Raw genomic sequence first — 12337 nt, 5'->3', positions numbered from 1 at the left:
ATCCTCAGACAAGTTGTACATATTTTTCTCTTCAAAGATATCTTCTTTTGCCCTGAGAGAGAGCAGATTTATAAAATGGCAGGACGTGAGGTTAATCGGAGGGGTGATGGTTTCAGTTCTGGTACAGTAGCTGGACTGTCTATTAATGATGAATCATGGTGGTAACTCGCACTTTGATTGACAGCAGTTTGAATCCAGGTATGTTTTCGTTTTTTAAGCCTAATTATTACCTTAACGGTAGACTCAGTGAAATGCAGTGGTGGAAAAGTACACAATTGTCATACTTGAGTAAAAGTAAAGATACCATAATAGAAAATGACTCAAGTAAAGGTGAAAGTCGCCTAGTAAAATTCTACTTGAGAAAAAGTCTAAAAGTATTGTTTTTAAAATAAAGTAAAAGTATGAATAATTCAAATGTCCTTATACTAAGCAAACCAGATGGCCAGATCAGTGGCTGTAGGGATGACCATGGATGTTTGTTTTTTTGTGTGGGAATTGAACCATTTTCTGTCCTGCTAAGCATTCAAAATGTAACAAGTACTTTTGGGTGTCAGGGAAAATGTATGGAGTAAAAAGTACAGAATTTTCTTTAGTAATATAGTGAAGTAAAATTAAACAATGTCAAATATATAAATAGTAAAGTACGAATTAAGTAAAAATACTTTAAAGTACTACTTCAGTACTTTACACCACTGGCGAAATGACATTGCCACGAGCAGCAACGCAGTTATTGAGAGGAGCAAGATGCAAGACTTGGCTCTCACACAGTCACACACAGTATCTGTGCATGTGCATGGGTTCCCATCATGCTGTTACTGCATGGTAGCCAGAGCACCAAAACAACGGAGAAGTTGAGCCTCGGGCTTCAACGCCCTTACTTGTTGCGGAAATTGACCCACTATACTGTTTACTTTCTGCATCTACGTCATATCGCTGAGCCTACCTTTAACCACTCATTAGCATGCCTAAACCTAACCCTAAGTTAACCACTCACTAGGATATCTAAACTAACCTGTTGCATGTAAATGTAAGTTGTTTTGTGAGTTAGTGTTTCTCCATCTATTGGAATTTTGTGTTATGTGTTATGTTATTACATGATTTGCAACTCCAAATTAGGTAATAGTGTCATCTGATATTACCTATGATGAAAAATCATCAGCTGAAGGTCCAACTGAATCCAAGAAATGTGTCTGAAGTCTGTGACTTTAATACTCACACGAGACGAGGAAAACACTCACTGTCGGTCAGCTGAAGCAGTGATGTCATCATCAGAGGAGGAGGAGGTTGGAGCTTTATTGGGCTTGACATTTTATTGCCAGGAGTATCAGACACATGACGTCCAGTGAGAGGAGTGAGGGACGACGCAAATGACGGAAAAGGAGAAGAAGGATTCAATGATATGGAGACAAACACAGGACGTACTCTGAACCTGTAGAGAAGAGATAGAGGTAAATCAATACAAAAATAGAAGGGGATATGTGGAGATACAGAAATGCAGGGTTCTGAATCCATTGGACGGGAATTTAGTTGCCGTGTTTTGCGCTGTGCCGGTAGAGCCTGTGGAACATGCAGCACGAGCCTCTGTCACTCACACTGCTGCAGTGGAGGAGTACACGCAGAGCCCAGCACTGATACAGAGCCACAGAACAGTACAACAGACTGGTCCTCCTGCATCTCATCCTCTCCTCATCACCCCATTCCTATCACCCTATTCCTCTGAGGGCTTGGATAAAAAAAAGAAACAGGAAGGAAGGAAGGAAGGAAGGAAGAGAGGGATTTTGTTTTTTTCTTCTGCCCACCAGAACAGACTCTTTCTCAGATCTGTGTGTCTCTGAATGACTGTGCTGTGTTTTCCTGTCATCGAGTGAAGAAGCAACATATGTGCTCCGATGTCTCCAGAACATAGGCACGCTGCAAGGTAAGAGCATTGGGATGCATGTCATGTTACCCCTAAAGGCACAGCAAGCCAAGCCTTTATGGGCTACATAATTTTTCACAAGGAGGAGGAATTTGAGACTTATCGCAGTATATATGTATGTTTTCTTGTCATTGCCTTGCTACTGTCTCAGAGGCGGATGAAACAGGTTGATTGAAAGTTGACGGAGCCAGACCTAGTACTTGGTATTCATCTCAGTATTGGATTGGGGGACGGGTAGAACATCACACCAGATATTCAACACCTTGGGCAGATGCAGCACATCTGTCTTCAGCTGGACGTGGAGAGCTGAATGCTCTCTCCCTTCATCCATCGTCAGTGATCCGTCTGGCTAATGTATGTGTGTGTTAAGCTCGAAGAGTGGGAGGGCCAAACCACTGCCAAGGTTCTTGATGGGCAACAGGGTAATTTTCACCCGGTCTATGTGACCAATATCTGAAGATGGAGCAACTCTGGTATGTTGCAGCTGTGAATATTTGGGGCTCCTTTTCTCAAATGATACGGATGAATGAAATGGGGTAGGAGATAATGTTACCTAGCAATAATCTCATAGGGGTTTAGTTGGCCGTAATGGGTAGACATGATTTTCTGGTTTGGTGGCTGACAGAGGGGAATCCGTCACACAGTGTGACTAGCTGTGTATGTGTTTGGTGTGTGTGTGAGAGAGAGGGAGAGAGTGTGTGTGGGAGCTTGTTTGTGTGTGTGTGGGAGCTTGTTTGTGTGTGTGTGTGTGTGTGTATATATATGAGAGAGAAAGGGGGGGGGGGGGGACAGGAATGGTACAGGGAAGGAGCGAGAGAGATAGTGTGACAGTCATCCCTGTTCCACTTGACTCACTCTCTCTGTGCTCTGCAAACCATGGGGAAGACGTGGTGGTTACCATCTGAATGGTGCTTTCCCTCACATCTCTCAATCACATGTGGGAAGTCTGCCCTAAGTCCTGGCCCTAGGGTGACCTAATGGAGATCCCTTTAAACTTTCTTTTAGGGCTGGGAATTTCCCTTGCTCACGATACCATATGCATTACGATTCTCACAATTCGCAATTCGATACTGTGATTTTATTGCGATTCGATGTTCCAAACATATTGCAGCTCCAGAGGGACAAGAGAGAGCCATGAGAAAACGAGATTTGATCAGACATGTAAATAAAGGTGCTGAAAACAAATTGGTTACCTATTTAAAAAGAAGATTGAGAACAAATTATGAAGGAAACATTTTAATGCAGGTACAGAAAACTAGCGCAAAATATTATTGCGAAATTGTCAAAACTATACAATATTTCGTTAAAAATAATATCCTTATATGTAACTGTATCAATTCAATTCCCCCATCACTACTCTCTAGGCCCCGCCCACACATACCCCATCACTACTCTCTAGGCCCCGCCCACACCTACCCCCATCACTACTCTCTAGGCCCCGCCCACACCTACCCCGTCACTACTCTCTAGGCCCCGCCCACACCTACCCCCAGCACTACTCTCTAGGCCCCGCCCACATCTACACCATCACTACTCTCTAGGCCCCGCCCACATCTACCCCATCACTACTCTCTAGGCCCCGCCCATATCGACCCCATCACTACTCTCTAGGCCCCGCCCACCCCCACCTCCATCACTACTCTCTAGGCCCCGCCCACCCCCATCACTACTCTCTAGGCCCCACCCACACCTACCCCATCACTAGTCTCTAGGCCCTGCCCACATCTACCCCCATCACTAGTCTCTAGGCCCCGCCCACACCTACCCCCATCACTACTCTCTAGGCCCTGCCCACATCTACCTCATCACTACTCTCTAGACCCCGCCCATACCTACCTCATCACTACTCTCTAGGCCCCGCCCACACCTACCCCATCACTAGTCTCCAGGCCCCGCCCACATCTACCCCATCACTACTCTCTAGGCCCCGCCCACACCTACCCCATCACTAGTCTCTAGGCCTGCCCACACCCACCCCATCACTAGTCTCTAGGCCCTGCCAACACCTACCCCATCACTAGTCTCTAGGCCCCGCCCACACCTACCCCAACACTACTCTAAGGCCCCGCCCACATATACCTCATCAGTACTCTCTAGGCCCCGCCCGCATCTACCCCCATCACTAGTCTCTAGGCCCCGCCCACACCTACCCCCATCACTAGTCTAGGCCCCGCCCACACCTACCCCATCACGAGTCTCTAGGCTCCGCCCACACCTACCCATCACTACTCTCTAGGCCCCGCCCACATCTACCCCATCACTACTATCTAGTCCCCGCCCACACCTACCCCATCACTAGTCTCTAGGCCCCGCCCACACCTACCCCATCACTAGTCTCCAGGCCCCGCCCACATCTACCCCATCACTAATCTCTATGCCCCGCCCACACCTACCCCATCACTAGTCTCTAGGCCTGCCACACCCACCCCATCACTAGTCTCTAGGCCCTGCCAACACCTACCCCATCACTAGTCTCTAGGCCCCGCCCACACCTACCCCAACACTACTCTCTAAGGCCCCGCCCACATATACCTCATCAGTACTCTCTAGGCCCCGCCCGCATCTACCCCCATCAATAGTCTCTAGGCCCCGCCCACACCTACCCCCATCACTAGTCTAGGCCCCGCCCACACCTACCCCATCACTAGTCTCTAGGCTCCGCCCACACCTACCCATCACTACTCTCTAGGCCCCGCCCACACCTACCCCATCACTAGTCTCTAGGCCCCGCCCACACCTACCCCATCACTAGTCTCCAGGCCCCGCCCACACTTACCCCCATCACTAGTCTCCAGGCCCCGCCCACACCTACCCCCATCACTAGTCTCTAGACCCCACCCACACCTACCCCCATCACTAGTCTCTAGGCCCCGCCCACACCTACCCCATTACTAGTCTCTAGGCCCCACCTACACCTACCCCATCACTAGTCTCTAGGCCCTACCTCCATAAATTAGGGGCGGAGCCAAGCTGCTACTGCAGCTCCCTCTACATCCTTCATGCTGCTTTGAACACCTTCACAGGGCTTTGGCCAGGGCTGTGTGTGTGTATGTGTGTGCGCCTGACTAGCCAGTATAAGATCCTTTACCATGTGTGAGGCTTGTACCCTCCCGGCTCTACAATGTGCTAGACAATGCTTTAACAGGGATCCAGAGATACATTTTATCATTGTAGATGTGATCCATTGATGTGACAAACAGGCTTACACACACACAAACGCACACACAGCGGAGTGGACGACTATGTTGAACCCGAGGTAGCCATTTGTCAACCCTTTAGTGTTGTAATGCATAGGAGATTCTGGGAGGGATAGGATAGCAGCAGCTCCTCACAGCTACCTGCACTCTGTCAGGCATCTGTGTTGCCCCATTCCCCCCAGCAGTTAACACAGCATCCTTATAACAGATTCCCCAGCAGTTACCATAGCATCCTTATAGCAGATTCCCCCGCAGTTAGCATAGCATCCTTAATGCAGATTCACCAGCAGTTAACATAGCATCCTTATAGTAGATTCCCCAGCAGTTAGCATAGCATCCTTATAGCAGATTCCCCAGCAGTTAGCATAGCATCCTTAAAGCAGATTCCCCAGCAGTTAGCGTAGCATCCTTATAGCAGATTCCCCAGCAGTTAGCGTAGCATCCTTAAAGTAGATTCCCCAGCAGTCAGCACAGCACCCTTATAGTAGATTCCCCAGCAGTTAGCACAGCATCCTTAAAGAAGATTTCCCAGCAGTTAGCATAGCATCCTTAAAGCAGATTCCCCAGCAGTTAGCGTAGCATCCTTATAGCAGATTCCCCAGCAGTTAGCGTAGCATCCTTAAAGTAGATTCCCCAGCAGTCAGCACAGCACCCTGAAAGCAGACTCCCCAGCAGTTAGCACAGCATCCTTAAAGAAGATTTCCCAGCAGTTAGCATAGCATCCTTAAAGCCGATTCCCCAGCTACTCCCTCACAACCACTATTGTATGTTTGCCCATCTGTCACGTTCGCACATCAATCACCTAGCTCGATTTATGAGATCATTGACGCACTTAACTGGCCTTTAGTTTCAGTCAAGGTAGGCCTACCATTCATGTTTTATGAGCAACAACAGCAGTGTGTAGATCAACACCAGAGATAATAAGGATAATGTATGGTCCCTCTCTCTCTCCACATGTAATGGTATGTCCTCGTCTACCCTGCAAGCTGTGGTATGTCTGTCTGCCACTGGTTGATGTGGTCTTCAGTGTGCTTTCTACTGTTGGACTCTGTGGTTCTGGAAGACCAATAAGGATATGAAGTCGTACAGTCTACTAGCACTAGGCTTGGATCCACTGTTCGGTAGTTAGTGGTGCTTAGGATCATGCGATGGGCTTAGTGTGTGTGTGTGGGTGTGCAGGTGAATACGAGCTGGACTAGAGCGCATTCAGAGCATCCCTGTTCATTGTTTAACTGAATTGTATGGCATTGCTACTTACACACTCACATGTTCTCTGTATAGCCGTGTACAATTCCAATCAACTTCAGTATACTGGGTGTATCACTGTCTCTCTTTCTCATCATCTCCAAATGTTTCTCTATAGTGGTATGTTTCTCTAATGGTGTGTTTCTCTATAATGGTGTGTTTCTCTATAATGGTGTGTTTCTCTATAATGGTGTTTCTCTCTACAATGGTGTTTCTCTCTATAATAATGTTTCTCTCAAAATATTTGTTTCTCTATAGTGGTGTGTTTTTCAATGATGGTGTTTCTCTAAAATGGGGTTTCTCTAAAATGGGGTTTCTCTATAGTAGTGCTCCTCCATAGCTGTGTATTTCTCCATAATGGTGTGTTTCTCTATAATAAGTTTATCTGTAGTGGTGTTTTTCTCTATTCTTGTGTGTTTCTCTTTAGTGGTACATTTCTCTATAGTGGTGTGTTTCTCTATAGTGGTGTTTCACTATAGTGGTGTGTTTGTCTATAATGGTGTCTCTATAGTGGTGTGTTTCTCTATAGATGTGTGTTTCTCTATAGTGGTGTGTTTCTCTATAGTTGTGTTTCTATATAGTTGTGTTTCTCTACTGTGGTGTGTTTCTCTATAGTGTTGTTTCTCTAAAGTGTTGATTTTCTCTATAGAGGTGTGTTTCTCTATAGTGGTGTGTTTCTCTATAGTGGTGTTTCTATATAATTGTGTTTCTCTACTGTGGTGTGTTTCTCTATAGTGTTGTTTCTCTACTGTGGTGTGTTTCTCTATAGTGTTGTTTCTCTAAAGTGGTGATTTTCTCTATAGTAGTGTGTTTCTCTATAGATGTGTGTTTCTCTATAGTTGTGTGTTTCTCTATAGTGGTGTGTTTCTCTATAGTGGTGTGTTTCTCTATAGTGGTGTGTTTCTCTATAGTGGTGTTTCTATATAATTGTGTTTCTCTATAGTGGTGTGTTTCTCTTTAGTTTCTCTTTCTCTATAGGGATGTGTTTCTCTTTAGTTTCCCTTTCTTTATAGGGGAGTGTTTCTCAATAGTAGTATGTTTCTGTATAGGAGTATGTTTCTCTCTAGTGGTGTGTTTCTATATAATGGTGTGTTTCTCTATAGTGGTGTCCTTCATTATAATGGTGTGCTTCTCTATAATGGTGTGTTTCTCTTTGATGGTGTTTCTCTAAAATGGTGTGGTTCTCTATAGTGGAATGGTACTCTATAGTGGTGTGTCTCTCTAATGGTGTGCTTCTCTTGAATGGCGTGCTTCTCTATTTTGGTGTGCTTCTCTATACTGGTGTGTTTCTATATAGTGTTGTTTCTTTAAAGTAATGTGTTCCTTTGTAGTGGTGTATTTCTCTATAATGGTGGTTTCTCTATAGTGGTGTGTTTCTATATAATGGTGTTTCTCTACAGTGTTGTATTTCCAACTCCTTTAAATAATTATAGGCCAATCTCAAAGCTGTCACCCCTGTTGAAAATACTTGAAACCTTTGTGAGTGAACAATTTTATCAATGTACCTATCGGGCTTCAGGAAGAAGCATTGCACAATTATAGCAGCCATGAAGGTTTTAAATGATATCACTGAAGTCCTTGACAAAAAACAGCACTGTGTCTCACTTTTTATTGATCTCTCTAAGGCTTTTGATACAGTTGATCATGCTATACTAAGGCAGAGATTGTCGAGTGTAGGTCTTTCAGTGCATGCAGTTGCATGGTTTGCTAACTATCTGTCTGATAGATCTCAGTGCACTCAATTTGATGGGCTTATGTCTGTTAAAATGTCTGTCTTTAATGGTGTGCCCCAAGGCTCTGTACTTGGTCCTCTCTTATTCACTATTTATATAAATGATTTAGACAAAAATGTCCAAAATGTGCAACTTAATTTTTATGCTGATGATACTGTTATTTACTGTTTTGCCTCGTCTCTTACAAAATCTTTCCAGAACTTTCAAACTGCTTTTTATACTGTTCAACATACCTTGTGTCAATTGAAGCTTATTCTCAATACTGACAAAACTAAACTAATGGTGTTTTCTAAAGCAAGAAATAGACCTCTGAACCTTTCACCGATCACTACCTGTCAGGGCAAGGAGATTGAGGTTGTAACCTCATATAAATAGCATTTTAATTGATGACAGCCTCTCTTTTAAATTGCATATTCAACAACTTACAAAAAAATTGAAGCTGAAATTGAGATTTTATTTTAGGAATAAGGCTTGTTTTTCATTTGAAGCCAGAAGGAGGCTAGTATCAGCTACATTTATGCCTTTACTAGACTATGGGGATATGTTATATATGAATGCTTCCGCTCAGTGTTTGAGATCAATTGACACCCTTTACCATGGCACTTTGCGATTTATTTTAAACTGCAAAACCCTTACGCACCACTGCACTTTGTATACCAGGGTTGGCTGGCCTTCTCTAGTCACTCGTAGGCTCAGGCACTGGTATACTTTTATTTACAAAGCCATTTTGGGTTTACTACCTTTTTATTTGGGCATTTTTATTGTTCAGAAATGTGGTAGGTACTCTCTTCGTTCGCTGGACTTTATCCTGCTAACTGTTCCAAATGTCCGAACTGAATTTGGTAAAAGGGCTTTTATGTACTCTGTGCCATCGTCTTGTCACGCCTTACAAGATACTTTTAAACTGGAAGGACTTGTCCCGATTGGTATTTTTAAATCACTGATGAATGATCTTGAGACTGATTCCCTGATCTGTCATTGTTTTTAATTGGATGTTTTTGATTTTGTTATACTCTTGTGAATTCTATGGTTTTTACTAGATTACTTGTAGTTTTTCATGTTGTGTTTGTCTGTAATTTTTGTAATGACTTGGTGCTGCCTATCTTGGCCAGGACGCTCTTGAAAAAGAGATTTTAAATCTCAATGCGCCCTTCCTCATTAAATAAATAAAGGTTAAATAAATATAGTAGTCTTTCTCTACAGTGGTGTGTTTCTATATAATGGTATTTCTCTACAGTGTTGTGTTTTTCCACAATGGTTTTTCTCTCAATTATGGTGTTTCTCAATAATGTTGTTTCTCTATAGTGGTGTTTCTTTTTAACTGTGTTTTTCTCAATAGTGGTGTTCCTCTGTAGTTGTGTGTGTTTCTCTGTAATGGTGTATTTCTCTGTAATGGTGTTTTTCTATAGTGGTATGTTTTTCTATAGTGGTGTGTTTCTCTATAGTGCTGTGTTTCTCTATAGTGGTGTATTTCTCTATAGTGGTGTGTTTCTCTATAGTGGTGTGTTTCTCTATAATGGCGTTACTATAGATTGGTGTGTTTCTCTATAGTGGTGTGTTTCTGTGTGATGGGGGTTTCTCTATAGTGGTGTCTCTCTATAGTGGTGTTTCTCTATAGTGGTGTTTCTCTATAGTGGTGTTTCTCTATAGTGGTGTTTCTCTATAGTGGTGTCTCTCTATAGTAGTGTTTGACAAAAGTTTTGTTTCTCTATATTGGTGTTTTCCTCTATAATGGTGTTTTTCTCTGTAGTTGTGTTTCACAATAGTTTTGTTTCTCTATGGTGGTGTTTCTCTAGAATGGTGTTTCTCTCATTTAAGGTGTTTCTCTATGGTGGTATTTCACTGCAGTAATGTTTCTCTATAATGGTTTTTCTCTAGAATGGTGTGTTTCTCTAGAATGGTGTTTCTCTAGAATGGTGTGTTTCTCTACAGTGGTGTTTCTCGATATTGGTGTTTCACAATAGTTTTGTTTCTCTATGGTTGTGTATGTCCATAGTGGTGTGTTTCTCTATGCTGGTGGTCTTCTATAGTGGTGTGTTTGTCTATAGTGTGTTTCTTTAAAATAGTGTGTTTTTCTATACCAGTGTTTTTCTCTAGTGGTGTGTTTCACTGTAGTGGTTTATTTCACTATAGTTGTGTGTTTCTCTAGAGTAGTGTGTTTCTTTATAGTGGTGTGTTCGTCTATAATATTGTCTCTATAATGGTGTGTTTCTCTATAGTGGTGTGTTTTGTCTATAATGGTGTTCCTCTATAGTTGTGTGTTTGTCTATAATGGTGTCTCTGTAATGGTATGTAGTAATGTTTCTCTATAATGTTTTTTCTCTATAGTGGTGTGTTTCTCTAGAATGGTGTGTTTCTCTATAGTGGTGTGTTTCTCTATAGTGGTGTTTCTCTAGAGTGGTGTCTTTCTCGTTATTGGTGTTTCACAATAGTTTTGTTTCTCTATAGTTGTGTTTGTCCATAGTGGTGTGTTTCTCTATAGTGGTGGTCTTCTATAGTGGTGTGTTTGTCTATAGTGTGTTTCTCTAAAATGGTGTGTGTTTCTATACTGGTGTGTTTCACTGTAGTGGTGTGTTTCACTATAGTGGTGTATTTCTCTAGTGGTGTGTTTCTCTTTAGTGGTGTTTCACAGAATGTTGTTTCTCTGTAATGGTGTGTTTTTCTATTGTGGGGTGCTTATCTTTAATGGTGTCAATCTATGGTGGTGTTTCTCAATAATGGTGTGTTTCTCTGTAGTGGTGTGTTTCTTTATAGTGGCATGTTTCTCTATAATGGTGTGTTTCTCGGAAATGTTATGTTTCTCTGTTATGGTGTGTTTCTCAATAGTGTTTCACAATAGTTTTGTTTTTCTATAGTGATGTTCCTCTGTAATGGTGTGTTTGTCTATAATGGTGTCTCTCTATAGTTGTGTTTCTCCACAGTGGTATTTCTCTATAGTGGTGTTCCTCAATCATTTTGTGTTTCTCCATAGTGGTGTGTTTCTCTATAATGCTGTCACTCTATAGTTGTGTGTTTATCAATTATGGTGTTTCTCTATAGTGATGTTTCTCTTTAGTGATGTTCCTCTGTAATGGTGTGTTTGTCTATAATGGTGTCTCTATTATGGTATGTTTCTCTATAGTGGTTTGTTTCTGTATAGTGGTTTGTTTCTGTATAATGGTGGTTTCACTATTGTGGTGTGTTTCTCTATGTTCGTGTTGTTCTCCATTGTGGTGTGTTTCTCTATAATGGTGTGTTTCTCTATAATGGTGTGTTTCTCTACAGTGTTGTTTTTCTCTATAATGGTGTTTCTCTATAGGAGTGTGTTTCTCTAAATCAAATCAAATTTAAAATCAAATTTATTTAGTGCCTTGCGAAAGTATTCGGCCCCCTTGAACTTTGCGACCTTTTGCCACATTTCAGGCTTCAAACATAAAGATATAAAACTGTATTTTTTTGTTAAGAATCAACAACAAGTGGGACACAATCATGAAGTGGAACGACATTTATTGGATATTTCAAACTTTTTTAACAAATCAAAAACTGAAAAATTGGGCGTGCAAAATTATTCAGCTGCGATTACAGCTGTAAGTCGCTTGGGGTATGTCTCTATCAGTTTTGCACATCGAGAGACTGAAATTTTTTCCCATTCCTCCTTGCAAAACAGCTCGAGCTCAATGAGGTTGGATGGAGAGCATTTGTGAACAGCAGTTTTCAGTTCTTTCCACAGATTCTCGATTGGATTCAGGTCTGGACTTTGACTTGGCCATTCTAACACCTGGATATGTTTATTTTTGAACCATTCCATTGTAGATTTTGCTTTATGTTTTGGATCATTGTCTTGTTGGAAGACAGATCTCCGTCCCAGTCTCAGGTCTTTTGCAGACTCCATCAGGTTTTCTTCCAGAATGGTCCTGTATTTTGCTCCATCCATCTTCCCATCAATTTTAACCATCTTCCCTGTCCCTGCTGAAGAAAAGCAGGCCCAAACCATGATGCTGCCACCACCATGTTTGACAGTGGGGATGGTGTGTTCAGGGTGATGGGCTGTGTTGCTTTTACGCCAAACATAACGTTTTGCATTGTTGCCAAAAAGTTCAATTTTGGTTTCATCTGACCAGAGCACCTTCTTCCACATGTTTGGTGTGTCTCCCAGGTGGCTTGTGGCAAACTTTAAACAACACTTTTTATGTATATCTTTAAGAAATGGCTTTCTTCTTGCCACTCTTCCATAAAGGCAAGATTTGTGCAATATACGACTGATT

At 42.4% G+C, this 12337-nt stretch overlaps 1 protein-coding gene across 1 annotated transcript in view; it reads left to right on the top strand.

The window, feature by feature from the left end:
- Nucleotides 1-1331: 1331 nt before the first annotated feature.
- LOC109866433 (disks large-associated protein 2) overlaps nt 1332-12337 on the top strand; it is a 170150-nt gene continuing 159144 nt past the window's right edge. Inside the window, exon 1 of the mRNA XM_031800075.1 lies at nt 1332-1918. The gene's annotated coding sequence lies outside the window, so the exon portion shown is untranslated. The remainder of the gene's footprint in view (nt 1919-12337) is intronic.

Source organism: Oncorhynchus kisutch, linkage group LG21 (genome assembly GCF_002021735.2).
Source record: "Oncorhynchus kisutch isolate 150728-3 linkage group LG21, Okis_V2, whole genome shotgun sequence".
NCBI classification, from domain to species: Eukaryota; Metazoa; Chordata; class Actinopteri; order Salmoniformes; family Salmonidae; genus Oncorhynchus; species Oncorhynchus kisutch.
Note: the sequence above shows the minus strand (reverse complement) of the source record. Positions and strands in the feature narration are given on the sequence as shown.